Source organism: Bos indicus, chromosome 7 (genome assembly GCF_029378745.1).
Source record: "Bos indicus isolate NIAB-ARS_2022 breed Sahiwal x Tharparkar chromosome 7, NIAB-ARS_B.indTharparkar_mat_pri_1.0, whole genome shotgun sequence".
NCBI classification, from domain to species: Eukaryota; Metazoa; Chordata; class Mammalia; order Artiodactyla; family Bovidae; genus Bos; species Bos indicus.
Genome location: NC_091766.1, coordinates 434,825 through 454,074, shown reverse-complemented (window position 1 = coordinate 454,074; position 19,250 = coordinate 434,825). Strand labels below are relative to the sequence as shown.

The 19,250-nt window shown below is 38.2% G+C and overlaps 1 non-coding gene across 1 annotated transcript; it reads left to right on the top strand.

Moving 5' to 3' along the window:
* Positions 1-12,104: 12,104 nt before the first annotated feature.
* LOC139184307 (5S ribosomal RNA) lies at positions 12,105-12,223 on the top strand. The gene has a single exon (XR_011567894.1). It is a non-coding gene; the product is annotated as a 5S ribosomal RNA (ribosomal RNA).
* The last annotated feature ends 7,027 nt before the right edge of the window (positions 12,224-19,250 follow it).

The following is a 19,250-nucleotide window of genomic DNA, read 5'->3' as shown; positions in this document are numbered from 1 at the left end:
TATGGTTTTCACTAGATTTTCCCTAATTGATGTTGAATTTGAGTACATTTTTATAATTTTCCATTTGAATGTCAAGTCTTTTGCTTCTTAGCACTGCCTATTGTCTTTTTCTTATTGATTTGTAGGCATTTTTTTTTCTTTTGGCTGCTGAAATGTTTTAATCTATTTTTAAAAAAACTTTTAATTTTGTATTGAGGTGTAGCCAGTTAACAAACAATGCAATGTTGTAATAGTTTTAGGTGAACAGTGAGGGGACTCAGCTATATATATATATATATACATATATATATACTCCCCCAAACTCCCCTCCCATCCAGACTGTTACATAACATTGAACAGGGTTCCATGTGCTATAACACTAGGTCCTTCTTGGTTATCCATTTAAAATATAGCAGTGTGTACATGTCCATCCCCAAATCCCTAATTACCCTTTCCCCCTGTCCTTCCCCTTGGCAACCTTAAGTTCTCTAAGTCTGTGAGTCTCTTGTTTTGTAAGTAATTTTCTTTGTATCATTTCTTTTTAGAGTCCATGTATAATGGATGTCATACAATATTTCTCCTTCTATGTCTGACTTACTTCATTAAGTATGACACTCTCTATGTCTTTCCATGTTGCTGCAAGTGGCATTATTTCGTTCTTATTCATGGCTGAGTAATATTCCTATATATATATGTACCACATCTTTATCCATTCCTCTGTCGATGGATATTTAGGTTTCTTCCATGCCTTGGCTATTGTAAACAGCACTGCAATGAATATTGGGATGCATGCATCCTTTCGGATCATGTTTTTCTCTGGATATATGCCAAGGAGTGGGATTGCAGTGACATATGGTAGCTCTATTTTTAGTTTTTTAAGGAACTTCCTTACTGTTCTCCATCGTGGCTGTATCAATTTACATTCCCACCAACAGTGTAGGAGGATTCCCCTTCTCTTCACATCCTCTCCAGCATTTATTGTTTGTTGATTTAAAAATTTTGTTTTAATTGGAGAATAATTACTTTACAGTACTGTGGTGGTTTATGCCATACTTAGACATGAATCAACCAGGGGTGCACAGGTGTCCCCCATCCTGAACCCCCTCCCCCCTCCCTCCCCACCCCATCCCTCTGGGTAGTCCCAGAGCACCATCTTTGAGTGCCTGCTTCATGCATCAAACTTGCACTGGTCATCTATTTTACATATGGTAATATACGTGTTTCAATGCTGTTCTCTCAAAACATCCCACCCTTGCCTTCTCCCACAGAGTACAAAAGTCTGTTCTTCACATCTATGTCTCTTTTGCAGACTTGCATATAGGATTGTCATTACCATCTTTCTAAATTCCATATATATGCATTCATATACTGTATTGGTGTTTCTCTTTCTGACTTACTTCACTCTGTATAATAGGCTCCAGTTTCATCCACCTCATTAGAAAAGACTCAAATGAATTCTTTTTTAAAGCTGAGTAATATTCTATTGTGTATATGCATCACAACTTCCTTATCCATTTATCTGCCAATGGACATCTAGGTTGCTTTTATGTCCTAGCTATTGTAAACAGTGTGCAATGAACTTTGGGGTACATGTGTTTCTTTAAATTCTGGTTTCCTTGGTGTGTATGCCCAACAGTGGGATTGTTGGTTCATATGGCAGTTCTATTTCCACTTTTTAAAGGAATCTTGTTGGTGGATGTTTTGGGTAATAGGCATTCTGGCTGGTGTGAGGTGATATCTCGTTGTAGTTTGGACTTCCATTTCTCTAATAATTGGCGATGTTGAACATCTTTTCATGTGCCTAGTGGCCATCTGTATGTCTTTTGAGAAATGTCTATTTAGGTCTTCTGCCCATTGTTTTGAGTGGGTTGTTTGTTTTGATGCCATTAGGCATCATTTGCTATTTGTAAAATTTGGAGACTAATCCTTATTGGTCATATTATTTGCAAATATCTCCTTCCAATTTGTGGGTAGTCATTTCATTTTGTTTATTTTTTCCTTTACTGTGCAGAAGCTTTTGCATTTATTTTTGTTATTATTTTCATTATTTTGGGAAACAGATTGAAGAAGACATTGCTGTGATTTATGTCAGAGAGTGTTCTGCCTGTTTTCCTCTAGGAGTTTTATAGTATCTGATCTAACATTTAGGTCATTAATCCATTCTGAGATTACTTTTGTGAATGATATTACAGAAAGAATGATCTAATTTCATTTTTTTTTTTTTTACATGTAGCTATCCAGTTTCCCCAGCACCATTTGTTGAAGAGACTGTCTTTCCAATATTGTGTAATCTTGCCTCCTTTGTCATAGGTGCATGGGTTTCAGGGCTTTCTATACAGTAACATTGATCTATAGTTCTATTTTTGTGCCAGTACCATACTATTTTGATGACTGTGGCTTTGTAGTATGGTCTGAAGCCAGGGAGCCTGATTCCTCCAGCTTTATTGTTCTTTTTCAAGATTGATTTGGCTATTTGGGGCCTTTTGTGTCCCTATACAAAATTTGAGATTTTTTTCCTAGTTCTCTGAAAAACATCATTGGTAGTTTGATAGAAATTACCTTGAGTCTATAGATTGCCTTGGGTAGTTTAGTCATTTTGACGGTATTGATTCTTACACTCCACAAGCTTGATATATCTTCCCATCTGTTTATGACTTTGATTTCTTTCATCACCATCTTATAGTTTTTGGAGTACAGGCTTTTTATGTCCTTAGGTAGGTTTATTCCTAGGTATTTTATTCTTTTTGATGTGATAGTAAATAGAAATGTTTCTTAATTTCTCTTTCTGATCTTTCCTTGTTAGTGTATAGAAATCCAACAGGTTTCTGTGTATTAACTTTGTAACCAGCAACGTTATCAAGTTCACTGATGAGCTCCAGTAGTTTTCTGGTACCACCTTTAGGATTTTCTACATATAGTATCATGGCATCTGCCATCAGTGACAGTTTAACTTCTTCTCTTCCAATTTGGATTCCATTTACTTCTTTTTCTTCTTTGATTGCTATAGCTAAGACTTCCAAAACTATGTTGAATAAAAGTGGTAAAGCAGATAGAAGAAGTAAGAACTACAATCCTGCAGTGGCTAGAATGAAAACCACATCACAGAAGGTTAATCAGAATGAAGAAGCAGAGTGTTAGTTCCCCAGATAAAGGGACAAGATAAAACCCCAGAGGGAGACTCTGGTTCAAGTTGGCAGAGTAGAAGAACCTGTGCTCTTCTCCTCCTGAGAACACCAAAATTACAACTAATTGTTGAACAGCCATTGACAGGAGGATGCTGGAACCCAGCAAAAAAGATACTGCACATCCAAAGACAAAGAAGAAACTGCAGCGAGATGGTAGAAGGGGTGCAAACACAATAAAATCAAATCCTATACCCACTGAGTGGGCAACTCACAACCTGGAGAACCATATAATACCCAAAGAATCCCACTGTTATGAAGGTTCTGAGCCTCATATCAGGCTTCCCAGCCTAGGGAGCTGGCAAAGGAATTGGAAATCCCCAGGGAGTCTGACTTTGAAGGCCAGTGGCATTTGATTTTAGGACTTCCACAGGACTGGGGAAAACAGAGACTCTATTCTTGGATGGCACGTACAAAACCTTGTGCACATTTAGACCAAAGAGAAAGGAGCAGTGATCCCACAGGAGACTGAACTGGACTTACCTGCTAGTGTTGGAGGGTCTACAGTGGAGGAGTGGGGGTGACAATGGGTCACCCTGGGATGGGGGCACTGGCAGCAGCTGTCCTAGAAATAACTCCGTGGCATAAGTCCTCTTGGAGGTCACTGTTAACCCTATTATAGAGTCTCCATAGACCCCAGGGCTGCATCGCCATAGGCCAAACAACTAACAGGAAGGGAGAGCACCACCACCCATCAGCAGATTTTTAAATTTAAGTTTTACTGAGATTGGCTCTGCCCACAAATGCCCTGTTTTCCCCACCACCAGTGCCTCCCATCAGGAAGCTTATACAAGCCTCTTAGCCTCATCCATCAGAGGGCAGCAGCAGAAGAAAGAAGAACCACAATTCCACAGTGGCTGGAATCAAAATCACACCACAGAAAGTTAACCAGGATGAAAAAAACATAGAGTTTTGTCCCAGATGAAAGGACAACATAAAACTCCAGAAAACCAACCAAATGGAGATAGGCAACCTTACAGAAATAGAAATCAGAATAATGATAGTGAAGATGATCCAAGATTTTGGGAAAAGAATGGAGGCAAACATTGAGAAGATGCAAGAAATAATTACCAGTGACCTAGAAGAACTAAAGAACAAACAGAGATGAACAATACACTAGAAGAAGTCAATTAGCAGAATAAGTGATGCAGAAGAATGGATAAGTGACCTGGAGGGAAGAATGGTGGAAATCACTGCTGTAGAACAGGATGTAGAAAAATGAATGGAAAAAAAAGACAGCCTAAGAGACCTCTGGAACATTAAATGCACTAACATTCGCATTATAGGGGTTCCAGAAGAAGAGAGAGAGAAATGACCTGAGAAAACACTGAAGAAATAATGCCGAAAACTTCCCTAATATGGGAAAGGAAATAGTCAACCAAGTCCAGGAAGTATAGAGTGTCTCAGGCAGGATAAACCCAAGGAGGAACACACCAAGACACAGAGTAATCAAATGAATGAAAATTAAAGACAAGGGTAAAATATTAAAAGCAACAAGAGGAAAACAACAAGTAACATATAAGGGAACATCCATAAGGTTATCAACTGATTTCTCAACAGAAACTGTAGAAGTCAGAAGGGAATGGCATGATACATTTAAAGTAATGAAAAGGAAGAACCTATAACCAAGAATATTCTAACTAGCAAGACTCTTGTTCAAATTTGACAGAGAAATCAAAAGTTTTACAAATAAGCAAAAGTTAAGAGAATTCAGCACCACCAAACAAGCTTTACAACAACTTCTAAAGGACCTTCTCTAGGCAGAAAATGCAAGCATAGGAAAAGACCTACACAAAATAAACCCAAAACAATTTAGAAAATGTTAATATGATCATACATATTGATAATTATCTTAACTGGAAATGAATTAAATTCACAAACCACAAGACAAAGACTGGCTGGGCAGATGAAAACATCTGCATGTATATAATAATTTTCCTTCCACTTACCACATCATTCCACTTAACCCCCAAATTCTACATAATTATTTTATATTGTTAGGTTAATCATGTTTCCATTATGGCTTGCAATTGTAATTATATTTTATATTTTGTCTGGCTATTGATTGTGAAAACTGGTAAAGATCTTTTACTATTGTGATTATGTCAGTATTATTCACTTAATACCATTGTATCATGATTGGTCCACAGAAAATAATAGAAAAAATAGAATTAAAGTGGTGAGAGTTGACATTCTTGTCTTTTTCCTGATCTTAGAGGAAATACTTTCAGCTTTTCACTATTGAGTATGATGCTAGCTGTAGCTTTGTCATATATGGTCTTTACTATGCGGAGGCATGTACACGCTATGCCCACTTTTTAGAGAGATTTTACCATAAGTGGGTGCTGAATTTTGTCAAAAGCTTTTTCTATATTTATTGAGATGATCATATGGTTTTTATTCTTCAATTTGGTGATATTGTGTACCACATTGATAGATTTGCACATATTGAAAAATGCTTGCATCCCTGGGCTTTCCTTGTGGTTCAGTTCGTAAAGAATCTACCCACAATGCAGGAGACCTGGGTTTGATCCCTGGGTTGGGAAGATCCTCTGGAGAAGGGAAAGGCTACCCACTCCAGTTTTCTGGCCTGGAGAATTCCATGGACTGTGTAATCCATGGGGTCCACAAAGAGTCGGACACAACTGAGCAACTTTCACTTTCTCACAGGGATGAATCCCGCTTGATCATGGTGCATGATCTTTTTAATGTACTGTTGGATTCTGTTTGTTAGTATTTTATTGAGGATTTTTGCATCTTTGTTCATCATTGTAATTTGTGTGTGTGTGTGTGTGTGTGTGTGTGTGTGTGGTATGTTTGTCTGGTTATAGTATCAGGGTGGTTGTGGCCTTGTAAAATGAGTTTGGAAGTTTTCCTTCCCCTCCAATTTCACAAGGATAGGTATTAACTCTTCTCTAAATGTTTGATAAAATTCGCCTGTGAAGCCATCTGGTCCTGGATTTTGTCTGTTGGGAGGTTTTTAATTACAGTTAAAATTTCAGTGCTTGTGATTTGTCAGTTCATATGCTTTATTTCTTCTTGGTTCAATCTAGGGAGATTGTACCTTTCTAATAATTTGTCCATTTCTTCCAGGTTGTCTAAATTTTATTGTCGTACAGTTGCTAATAGTAGTCTCTTATGATCCTTGGTTTTGGATTGATGCTTTTGAACTGTGATGTTGGAGAAGACTCTTGAGAGTTTCTTGGACTGCAAGGAGATCAAACCAGTCAATCCTGAAGGAAGTCAATCCTGAATATTCATTGGAAGGACTGATGCTGAAGCTGAAACTAATACTTTGGCCACCTGATACAAAGAACTGATTCATTGGAAAAGACCCTGATGCTGGGAAAGATTGAAGGCAGGAGGAGAAGAGAGAGAGAGAGGATGTGATGGTTGGATGGCATCACTGACTTGATGGACTTGAGTTAGAGCAAGCTTTGGGAGTTGATGATGGACTCCAGAGAAGTCTGGCATGCTGTAGTCCATGGGGTCGCAAAAAGTCAGACATGACTGAGTGAGTGAATTGATCCTTGGTATTTTCATGTAGTCAGTAACTTCTTTTTGATTTCTAATTTTATTGATTTGAGTCTTCTCCATTTTTTCCCCTTGATGATTCTGGCTTAAGATTTACCAATTTTGTTTAAAATTTCAAAGATGCAGCTTTTAGTTTCATTGATGTTTGCAACTGTTTTCTTTGTCCCTATTTCATTTATTTATGCTCTGATATTTATGATTTCTTTCCTTTTTACTAACTCTGGGTTTTGTTTGTTTTTCTATCTCTAATTGTTAAAACAATTAGATGTAAACAAAAAACCACATAAAACAATTTAGGCGTAAGGTTAGGCCGTTTACTTGAGACTTTTTTTTGTTTCTTGAGGAAAGATTAAGTATTGCCACAAACTTCACTCAGAATTGCTTTGCTGCATTCCAGAGTTTTCAGATCATTGTGCTTTCACTTTTCTCTAGATATTTTTTGATTTCCTCTTCATCTTTTTCAGTGATCCATTGGTTGTTTAGTTGTGCAGCCTCTACATGTTTGTGTTTTTTTTATAGTTTTTCTTCTTGTGGTTTATTTCTAAACTAATAATGTTGTCATTGGAGAAGATGCTTGATATGATTTCAATTTTCTTAAATTTACCAACACTCATCTTGTGGCCCAGCAGGTGGTCAGTCCTGGAGAATGTATAGTGTACTACTTTTTGATGGAATCCTCAGTTATGTCAAACTGATCTAAAGTGTAACTTAAGGCCTGTGTTTCCATATTAATTTTCTGTCTGGATGATCTGTCCATTGATGAAAGTTGGGTGTTAAAGTTCCCCACTATTATTGTGTTACTCTTGACTTCTCCCTTTATGGTTATTAGAATTTGCTTACATATTGAGGTACTCCTATGTTGGTTGTATATATATTTGCTATATCTTCTTCTTGAATTGAACTCTTGATCATTATGTAGTGTCCTTGTCTCTTATAACAGTCTAAGTTTTAAAATCTATTTTGTCAGATATGAATATCACTACTCAAGCTTTCTTTTAATTTCCATTTGTATGGAATACTTTCTCCCATCCCCTTACTTTCAATCTGTAAGTGTCCCTAGGTCTGAGGTGAGTCTCTTATAGACAGTGTATGTATGTGTGTGTGTGTGTGTGTGTGTGTGTGTGTGTATAAGATTTTATATATACGTGTATTTATATATAAAATCATGCTTCTGTATCCACCCAGCCAGTTTATGTCTTTTGGTTGGTGAACTCAATCCATTTATATTTAAGGTAATTATTGATTTTTATGATCCAATTGGGCTTCACATGTGGCTCCCTGGTAAAAAAAAAAAAAAAGTTGCCTGACAAGCAGGAGATGTGGATTCAATCCCTGGGTCAGGAAGAGTCCCTGGAGAAGGAAATGGCAATCCACTCCAGTATTCTTGCCTGGGAAGTCCCTTGGGGAGAGGAGCCTGGTGGGCTACAGGGTTGCAAAATAATCAGACACGACTTAGTGACTAAATAGCAACAACAGTAATTCTATTACCGTTTTCTTAATTGTTTTGGATTTATTTTTTGTAGATCTTTCCTTCTCTGTGTTTCCTGCCTAGAGATGTTCTTTTAGCATTTGTTGCAAAACTAGTTTGGTGAGGCTGAATTCTCTTAACTTTTGCTTGTTTGTAAAACTTTTGATTTCTCTGTCAGATTTGAACAAGAGTCTTGCTAGTTAGAATATTCTTGGATATAGGTTTTTCCTTTTCATTACTTCAAATGTATCATGCCATTCCCTTCTGACTTCTACAGTTTCTGTTGAGAAATAAGTTGATAACCTTATGGGTGTCCCCTTGTATGTTATTTGTTGTTTTCCTCTTGTTGCTTTTAATATTTTATTTTTGTCTTTAATTTTAATCACTTTGACTACTATGTGTCTGGGTGTGTTTCTCTATGGTTTTATCCTGTCTGAGACTCTCTGTGCTTCCTGGACTTGGTCGACTATTTCTTTCCCATATTACAGATGTTTTCAGCTATTATCTCTTCAAATATTTTCTTGGGTCCTTTCTCTCCCTTTTCTCCTTCTGGGATCCCTATAATGTGAATATTGCTGTGTTTAATGTTGTTTTAGAGGTCTCTTAGGCTGTCTTCATTTCTTTTCTTTTTTTAAAAATTCTGTTTTGTGGCAGTGATTTTCATCATTCTGTCTTCCAACTCATTTATCTGCTCTGTCTCAGTTATTCTGCTGTTTATTCCTTCTAGTGTATTGTTCATCTCTGTTTGTTTTGTAGTTCTTCTAGGTTATTGGTAAACATTTCTTTTACCTTCTCCATTATTTTTGCAACATCCTGGATCATTTTCATTATCATTATTCTGAATCTTTTCCTGGAATGCTGCCTAGCTCCACTTTATTTAGCAGTTTTTTTTTTTTTGGGGGGGGGGAGGGGGTGGATTTTTACATTGTTCCTCCATCTGGGACATAATCCTTTTTATTTTGATTAGCTTTTTATGATTGTGGGTTTTGTTCTGAAGCCTGTGGGGTTCTGGTTTTTCTTGCTTTTTCTGTCTGCCCTCTGGTGGATGAAGCTAAGAGGCTTATGTAAGCTTCCTGATGGGAGGGATGGGCTGTGAAGAAAACTGGGTATTGCCCTCAGTTCAGTCCAGTTCAGTTGCTCAGATGTGTCCCACTCTTTGGACCCCATGAATCCCAGCACGCCAGGTCTCCCTGTCCATCACCAACTCCCTGAGTTCACTCAAACTCACGTCCATTGAGTCTGTGATGCCATCCAGCCATCTCATCCTCTGTCGTCCCCTTCTCCTCCTGCCCCCAATCCCTCCCAGCATCAGAGTCTTTTCCAATGAGTCAACTCTTCCCATGAGGTGGCCAAAGTACTGGAGTTTCAGCTTTAGCATCATTCCTTCCAAAGAACACCCAGGGCTGATCTCCTTTAGAATGGACTGGTTGGATCTCCTTGCAGTCCAAGGGACTCTCAAGAGTCTTCTCCAACACCACAGTTCAAAAGAATCAATTCTTCGGCGCCCAGCTTTCTTCACAGTCCAACTCTCACATCCATACATGACTACTGGAAAAACCATAGCCTTGACTAGATGGACCTTTGTTGGCAAAGTAATGTCTCTGCTTTTGAATAGGCTATCTAGGTTGGTCATAACTTTCCTTCCAAGGAGTAAGCGTCTTTTAATTTCATGGCTGCAATCACCATCTGCAGTGATTTTGGAGCCCAAACAAAATAAAGTCTGACACTGTATCCACTGTTTCCCCATCTATTTCCCATGAAGTGATGGGACCAGATGCCATGATCTTCATTTTCTGAATGTTGAGCTTTAAGCCAACTTTTTAACTCTCCTCTTTCACCTTGATCAAGAGGCTTTTTAGTTCTTCTTCACTTTCTGCCATAAGGGTGGTGTCTTCTGCATCTGAGGTTATTGATATTTCTCCTCGAAATCTTGATTCCAGCTTGTGTTTCTTCCAGCCCAGCATTTCTCATGATGTACTCTGCATATAAGTTAAATAAGCAGGGTGACAATATACAGCCTTGACATACTCCTTTTCCTATTTGGAAGCAGTCTGTTGTTCCATGTCCAGTTCTAACTGTTGCTTCCTGATCTGCATACAGGTTTCTCAAGAGGCAGGTCAGGTGGTCTGGCATTCCCATCTCTTTCAGAATTTTCCACAGTGTATTGTGATCCACACAGTCAAAGGCTTTGACATATCAATAAAGCAGAAATAGATGTTTTTCTGGAACTCTCTTGCTTTTTTGATGATCCAGTGGATGTTGGGAATTTGATCTCTGGTTCCTCTGCCTTTTCTAACACCAGCTTGAACATCTGGAAGTTCATGGTTCACGTATTGCTGAAGCCTGGCTTGGAGAATTTTGAGCATTACTTTACTAGTGTGTGAGATGAGCGCAATTGTGCGGTAGTTTGAGCATTCTTTGGGATTGCCTTTCTTTGGGATTGGAATGAAAACTAACCTTTTCCAGTCCTGTGGCCACTGCTGAGTTTTCCAAATTTGCTGGCATATTGAGTGCAGCACTTTCACAGCATCATTTTTCAGGATTTGAAATAGCTCCACTGGAATTCCATTACCTCCACCAGCTTTGTTCATAGTGATGCTTTCTAAGGCCCACTTCACTTCACATTCTAGGATGTCTGGCTCTAGGTCAGTGATCACACTATCATGATTATCTTGGTGGTGAAGATCTTTTTTGTACAGTTCTTCTGTGTATTCTTGCCACCTCTTCTTAATATCTTCTGTTTCTGTTAGGTCCCTACCATTTCTGTCCTTTATCGAGCCCATCTTTGCATGAAATATTCCCTTAGTATCTCTAATTTTCTTGAAGAGATCTCCAGTCTTCCCCATTCTGTTGTTTTCCCATTCTGTTGTTCTCCAGTTTTACTCAATAAAACTTTAATTTGATTATCTGCTGATGGGTGGGGCTGTACTCCCTCCCTGTTAGTTGTTTGGCTCATGCCAGTGGTTACCTCCCAGGAGTGCTGCTGCCAGTGTCCTGCTGCAAGTCACTGCTGACCCACGCCTCCACAGGAGACCCTCTAACACTGTCAGGGAGGTCTTTTTCAGTCTCCTGAAGCGTCACTGCTCCTTTCCTCTGAGTCCTGTTGTGGACAAGGTTTTGTTTATACTCTCAAAGAGTGGAATCTCTGTTTTCCCCAGTCCTGTGGAAGCCATGCAATCAAATCTCACTGGCCTTGAAGGTAAGTCAGACTCTCTGGGAATTCCTAGTTTCTTTGCTGGATCCCCAGACTGGGAAGCCTTACTTGAACCTTTACAACAGAAACATGTGCACCTTCACAACAGTGAGAGAACCTCTTTGGTTTATTTTTCTCCAGTTTGTGGGCCACCTTCCCAGTGGGTGTGTGATTTGATTTTATCATGATTGTGCCCTTCTATGGTCTTGTTGAAGCTTTTTTTTCCTTGGACACGGGATATCTTTTTTCTGGTAGGTTCTAGCACCCTCCTGTCAATGACTGTTCAACAGCTAGTTGTGATTTTGGTGGTCTCGCAGGAGATGAGTGCACATCCTTCTACTCTGTAATCTTGAATCAATCTCTTTTTGTGGTTTTGATTGGCATTTCCCTCATGGTTAGTGATGTTCAACCTCTTTTCTTGTACTTACTGGCCATTTGTACATATTTGGAGAAATGTCTATTCAAGTCCTTTGCCCATTTTTAAAAATTGAGTTTTTTTTTTTTTTCTTCCCTTTTACCCTTTTTTTCTGAAATGTTTCTTTGGCAGAGAAGAAACAAACTCTGACTCTATGTTGGAAACTGTTTTTATTGCTTTTCATTGTTTTTGTTATTATAATCATACATAATTGCCTGCCTCAGAGGACCTTGACCTGTTACTTGAACTTAAACTAAAGTGCCTTTGTTCAGCTCACAGAGAGATAATCTGACCTTGCCCACCTGTGAATAGAATACATTAACACACCCCAAAGTCTATGGCCATACCAGCCTGAACGCACCCGATCTCATCTGATCTCGGAAGCTAAGCAAGGTCGGGTCTGGTTAGTACTTGGATGGGAGACCACCTGGGAATGCCAGGTGCTGTAGGCTTTTGGGGCTTCCCTAGTGGCTCAGAGGTTAAAGCGTCTGCTTACAATGTGGGAGACCTGGGTTCGATCCCTGGGTTGGGAAGATCCCTTGGAGAAGGAAATGGTAACCCACTCCAGTATTCTTGCCTGGAGAATCCCATGGATGTAGAAGCCTGGTAGGCTAAAGTCCACGGGGTCGCAAAGAGTCGGACATGACTGAGCGACTTCACTTCAACTTCAACTTCCAAAGACTAGAAATGTTTTGCAAGACTGAAAATCCTTTCACTTTATTTCCCCACTGCCTCTCCTTCTCTATTCTGCCTTTTGACTTTGATTCCTTATAGCCTCTCTCCTTGGCCCTGCAAAAGAATGTGGCTTCCAAACCCCAACAAGATGGTTACTTTGAGACATTAGTCTACCATCTTCTCTGTCAGCTGGTCCAAATAAAGTCATATGCCTTCCCTCAACACCTTGTCCCTTGGATTTATTGGCTTCTTGTGCAGTGAGCAGAGTGAGCTTGTACTCAGTAACATTGTTTTTGAAAATATGTATGTTTTTATTTAGTTGGCTGCACTGGATCTTAGTTGTGGCACACTGGCTCTTCGATCTTCCTTGTGGCATGTGTGTCCTTTTTTTAGTTGTGTATGTGAGATCTTTTATTTGTGATGTGTGGAGTCTTTTGTTGCAGCGTGTGCAATCTTTAGTTACTGCATATGAACTCTTAGTTGTGGCTTGTGGGATCTAGTTTCCTGACAAGGGCTTAGTCCTGGGCCCCTTCTACACTTGGGAGTGTGATGTCCTAGTCACTGAGCCAATAGGGAATTCCCCCTAGTGAATTTCCATTCAGTTCAGTTAACTTGCCCAGTCATGTCCAACTCTTTGCGACCCCATAGTCTGCAGCACGCCAGGCTTCCCTGTCCATCACCACCTCAGAGAGCTTGCTCAAACTCATGTCCATCAAGTCCATCTCATCCTCTGTTGACCCTTTTTCCTCCTACCTTCAATCTGTCCCAGCCTCAGGGTCTTTTCCAATGAGTCAATTCTTTGCATCCAGTGGCCAAATTGTTGGAGTTTCCAGCTTCAGCATCAGTCCTTCCAATCAATATTCAGGATTGATTTCCTTAGGATTAACTGGTTTGATCTCCTTGCTGTCCAAGGGACTCTCAAGAGTCTTCTCCAACACCACAGTTCAAAAAGCATCAATTCTTCTGTGCTCAGCTTTCTTCACAGTCCAACTCTCACATCCATACATGACCACTGGAAAAACCATAGCCTTGATTAGACGGACCTTTGTTGGCAAAGTAATGTCTCTGCTTTTTAATATGCTATCTAGGTTGGTAGTGCCTGGATAATAGGACTTTTCCTTAAGGAAGCTAACAAAAATCTTAGTGTTCCTTGGTGGATTTGCTATTGGTATCTTAAAAAAACAAAAACAAAAACAAACAACTGAGGTAACATTTGCATATAATAAAATACACAGATTTTAAGTGTATCAATTAAGCATCAATTCTCTGGTGCTCAGCTTTCTTTATTGTCCAGCTCTCACATCCATACATACATGACTATTGGAAAGACCATAGCTTTGACTATATGGACCTTTGTCTGTAAAGTAGTGTCTCTGCTTTTTAATATGCTGTCTAGGTTGGTCATAGCTTTTCTTCCAAGCAGCAAGTGTCTTTTAATTTTTTAATCACTGCAGTAACCATCTGCAGTGATTTTGGAGCCTGAGAAAATAATGTCTGTCACTCTTTCCACTGTTTCCCCATCTATTTGCCATGAAGTGATGGGACCAGATGCCATAATCTTAGTTTTCTGAATGTTGAGTTTTAAGCCAACCTTTTCACTCTCCTCTTTCACTTTCATCAAGAGGCTCTTTAGTTCTTCTTTTTCTGCCATAAGGGTGGTGTCATCTACGTGTCTGAGGTTATTGATATTTCTCCATGAAATCTTGATTCCAACTTGTGCTTCATCCAGTCCAGCATTTTACAAGATGTACTCTGCATATAAGGTAAATAATTAAGGTAACAATATACAGCCTTGACCTACTCCTTTCCCAATTTGGAACCAGTCTGTTTTTCCATGTCTGATTCTAACTGTTGCTTCTTGACCTGCATACAGGTTTCTCAGGTAAGGTGGTTTGGTATTCCCATCTCTTGAAGAATTTTCCAGTTTGCTGTGATTCACATGGTCCAAGGCTTTAGCATAGTCAATGGAGCAGAAATAGATATTTTTTTCTGGATTTCTCTTGTTTTTTTTCTATGATCCAACGGATATTGGCAATTTGATCTCTGGCTCCTCTGCCTTTTCTAAATCCAACTTGAATGTCTGTAAGTTCTTAGTTTATGTACTGTTTAAGCCTGGCTTGGAGAATTTTGAGCATTACTTTGCTAGCGTGTGAGATGAGTGCAATCTGTGGTAGTTTGAACAATCTTAGCATCATCTTATATGGGGATTGGAATGAAAACTGACCTTTTCCAGTCTTGTGGCCACTGCTGAATTTTCCAAATTTGCTGACATATTGAGTGCAGCACTTTAACAGCATCATCTTCTATGATTTGAAATTGCTCAGCTGGAATTTCATCACCTCCACTAACTTTGTTTGTAGTGATACTTCCTAAGGCCCACTTGACTTTGCACTCCAGGATGCCTGGCTCTAGGTGAGTGATCATACCATTGTGGTTATCTGAGACATTAAGATCTTTTTTGTATAGTTCTTCAGTGTATTTTTGCCACCTTTTCTTAATATTTTCTGCTTCTGTTAGGTCCGTACCACTTCTGTCCTTTATTGTGTCTATCTTTGCATGAAATGTTCCCTTGTTATCGCTAATTTTCTTGAAGAGATCTCTAGCCTTTCCCATTCTATTGTTTTCCTCTATTTCTTTGTATTGACAACTTAGGAAGGCTTTCTTATCTCCTCTTGCTATTCTTTGGAATTCTGCATTCAGATGGATATATTTTTCCTTTTCTCCTTTGCCTTTTGCTTCTCTTCTTTTCTCAGCTATTTGTAAGGCCTCCTCAGACAACCATTTTGCCTTTTTGCATTTCTTTTTCTTGGAGATGGTCTTTGTCACGGCCTCCTGTACAGTTTATGAACCTCTGTCCATAGTTCTTCTGGCACTCTATCTATCATATCTAATCCCTTGAATCTATTTGTCACTTCCACTGTATAATCATAAGAGATTTTACTTAGGTCATACCTGAATGGTCTGCTGCTGCTGCTGCTAAGTTGCTTCAGTCATGTCCAGCTCTGTGCGACCCCATAGACGGCAGCCCACCAGGAGCCCCCGTCCGTGGGATTCTCCAGGCAAGAACACTGGAGTGGGTTGCTACTTCCTGCTCTAATGCATGAAAGTGAAAAGTGAAAAGTGAAAGTGAAGTCGCTCAGTCGTGTCTGACTCTTAGTGACCCCATGGACTGCAGCCCACCAGGCTCCTCCATCCATGGGATTTTCCAGGCAAGAGTACTGGAGTGGGGTGCCATTGCCTTCTCCGACCTGAATGGTCTAGCGGTGTTCAATTTTAGTCTGAATTTTGCAATAAGGAGTTCATGATCTGAGCCACAGTCACCTCCAGGTCTTGTTTTTGCTGACTGTACAGAGTTTCTCCATCTTCAGCTGCAAAAAATATAATTAATCTGATTTCAGTATTGACCACCTGGTGATGTCCGTGTATAGAGTCATCTCTTGTGGTGTTGGAAGAGGGTGTTTGCTATGACCAATATGTTCCCTTGGAAAAACTGTTAGCCCTTGCCCTGCTTCATTTTGTACTTCAAGGCCAAATTTGCCTGTTACTCCAGGTATCTCTTGACTTCCTACTTTTGCAATCCAGTCCCCTATGATGAAAAGGCATTTTTGGTTGATGTGAGTTCTAGAAGGTTTTGTATGTCTTCATAGTACCATTCAACTTTAGCTTCTTCAGCATAGTGGCTGGGGCATAGACTTCGATTACTGTAGTATTGAATGGTTTGCCTTGGGAATGAATAGAGATCATTCTGTCATTTTTGAGACTGCATCCAAGTACTGCATTTCTTACTCTTTTGTAGACTATTATGGCTACTCCATGTCTTGTAAGGGATTCTTGCCCTCAGTAGTAAATATAATGGTTATTTGAATTAAATTCACCCATTCCAGTCCATTTTAATACAGTGATTCCTAAAATGTCAATGTTCACTTTTGCCATCTCCTGTTTGACCACTTCCAATTTGCCTTGATTCATGGATGTAACATTTCAGGTTTCTATGTAGTATTGTTCTTTACAGCATCTGGCTTTAATTCCATCACCATTCACATCCACAACTGGGTGTTGTTTTTGGTTTGGGTCAAGCAAAGTGAAAGAAAGTGATTTTGTTGGATAGTTTCTATTGTAGTTTTTCAAGTTTCTTGGTTTTTTCCAAGTTTTTCTTCTGCTAATCTGCTATTTAACACTTCCAGTGAATTGTTTATTTCTGATGTTGTAATTTTAACTCCAGGATACCATTTGATATTTTTATATATCTTCTTACTATATGTTCATTTTGTTCATTTGTTTTCCTTTAAGATTCTTCAACATATTTGTAACTTTTAAAGTCATTGTCCACCAATCCCATCATCTCTCTAATTATGGTTTTGTTTCTGTTGACTGGTTTTTCTCTTGGTTTTGTGTCACATTTTTCCAGCTTCTTTGCTTATCTAATAATTTTTATTAGATTTTAGACATTTTAAATGTTATATCTATGAATATCTAGGCTTCCCCGGTGGCTCAGCTGATAAAGAATCTGCCTGCAATGCAGGAGACCTGGGTTTGATCCTTGAGTTGGGAAGATCCCCCGGAGAAGGGAAAGGCTACCCACTCCAATATTCTGGCCAAGTCCTTATGAAAGGTAAATGCAGCTTAACACTCAACAGAAAACTTGAGGTGACTCATTTACAAATTTCTGGAATACTTTTTATGTATAACATAATCTTATCCTGAACTTTGTACTATAAATTCCAGCTGCCTTGGCCTCCCTAATTCTAAGATATGTTTCCTTATCTCAGCAGGTCTATTAAGCCTTATTTGGGTTTCTTCTCCTCGTGCCATGATACAGAAATTTGAAATTTTAGTATGATGGTTGGACAATTTGTAGAACTCACTTTGATTGCCAATACCTGAAAAACATTGTTTGACAAATTTTGTATGGTTTTCTAATTGTTTATAGTCAGAGGGAAAATTAGTCATGGTGAAAGTAGTCTTCCAATTTTGGTTGAACTTACATTTATGTGTATACTTGTTATTTAGATATTGTCTGTTTTAAACTCTGTTCAGTTTTTTTGTCAGTTATTTTTTATGTGATTGTCTTTTTGTTTTTAATCTGTGGAACTTCTTTATGTAGGATACCTTTGCTAGACATTTATTGCAAACATCATCTACTCAGTGACTTACTTTTGCATTACTTTAGTGCTTTTTTCAATAAAAAATTTATTTAAGTCAGTCCCCTGAATCTTTTTTATGAACAAAGAGAAGAAATACAACTCCACCCATCAGAATACCGACACAAATTTATTTATTTTTTAATTGAAGGATAACTACTTTACAGAATTGACTTTTACACTATCTTTGATAAATATAAGTTATTTGAAAGAATTTTAGTGGAATATGGAAGTTATTACATTTTACATAGTACCTTTTATAATTTTTCCTTTAGTGCATGTTGTGTGTTCTCCTTTCAAAATTTCCTGCTTACTCCAAAGTCATAAAGATATTTTTCTCCACTTTTTCCCCTCAGTACATTAATTTTCCTTTTAACATTTAGATTGACTACCTGCCTAGAATTGATTTGTATATAGTATAAGATTGATATCAAGATTTTTTGGATTGCTATTTCATTGATTTAGCATAATTTATGTAAATAACAAAGCTTTTCTCACTACATTTCAGATGCACATTTGTTATAATCCATGTCACCTTATATGGATTAGTCTGTTTCTAGACTGTTTTGTTTCATTTGTCTACTTGCCCATTTTGCACAATGCCACACAATTTTAATTATGATGGTTTTATAATAACTTTTAATATGTAGTCATGTTTGTTCATGAAATTTATGCTTCTTTTTCCAAAGTGTGTTGCTTTTTATTGGCTTTTTCATTTCCGTATTAATTATAGAATCAGCTTGTCAATTTTCAGAAATGAAAAATATGCTAGTACTTTGATTGAAATTATACTGAGCAATTATCATCTTAATAGTTTTCACTCAGGAATATGTTATGTCCATCCATTTACCTAATTTCTCTTTTATTTATATGTATAATATTTTATAGTTTTGATTTACTTTATTTTATTGTAATTCAGATCATAGAGTTTTATAATTTACAGTATTATTTCTTCTTTGAACTATGGGTTATTTAGAAATACGTTGTTTAATTTAAAAATACTTGGTGATTTTTTATTTATAATTTAAAATTATGTTATAAAGCCAGAAGGAAAAACATAAATACAGTATACTAACGCATATATATGGAATTTAGGAAGATGGTAACAATAACCCGGTGTACGAGACAGCAAAAGAGACACTGATGTATAGAACAGTCTTATGGACTCTGTGGGAGAGGAAGAGGGTGGGAAGATTTGGGAGAATGACATTGAAACATGTAAAATATCATCTAAGAAACGAGTTGCCAGTCCAGGTTCGATACACGATACTGGGTGCTTGGGGCTAGTGCACTGGGACGACCAAGAGGGATGGTATGGGGAGGGAGGAGGGAGGAGGGTTCAGGATGGGGAACACATGTATACCTGTGGCGGATTCATTTTGATATTTGGCAAAACTAATACAATTATGTAAAGTTTAAAAATAAAAAAAAAAAAAAAAAAAAGATAAAATAGAAAAAAAAATATGTTATAAGAGAATGTATTCTTACTGAGTTCAATCCAATGAAATTTCTTGAAGCTTGCTTTTAGGCTGAGCATGTGGCCTATCATGGTAAATTACCAATCTTGAAAAGGTTGTTTGGTGTAGCATGGTACTGTACATGGTACCTAAATCAAGGAGTTTAATCATGCTGTCCAAGTCTTCTATATCTGTAACCTTCCATT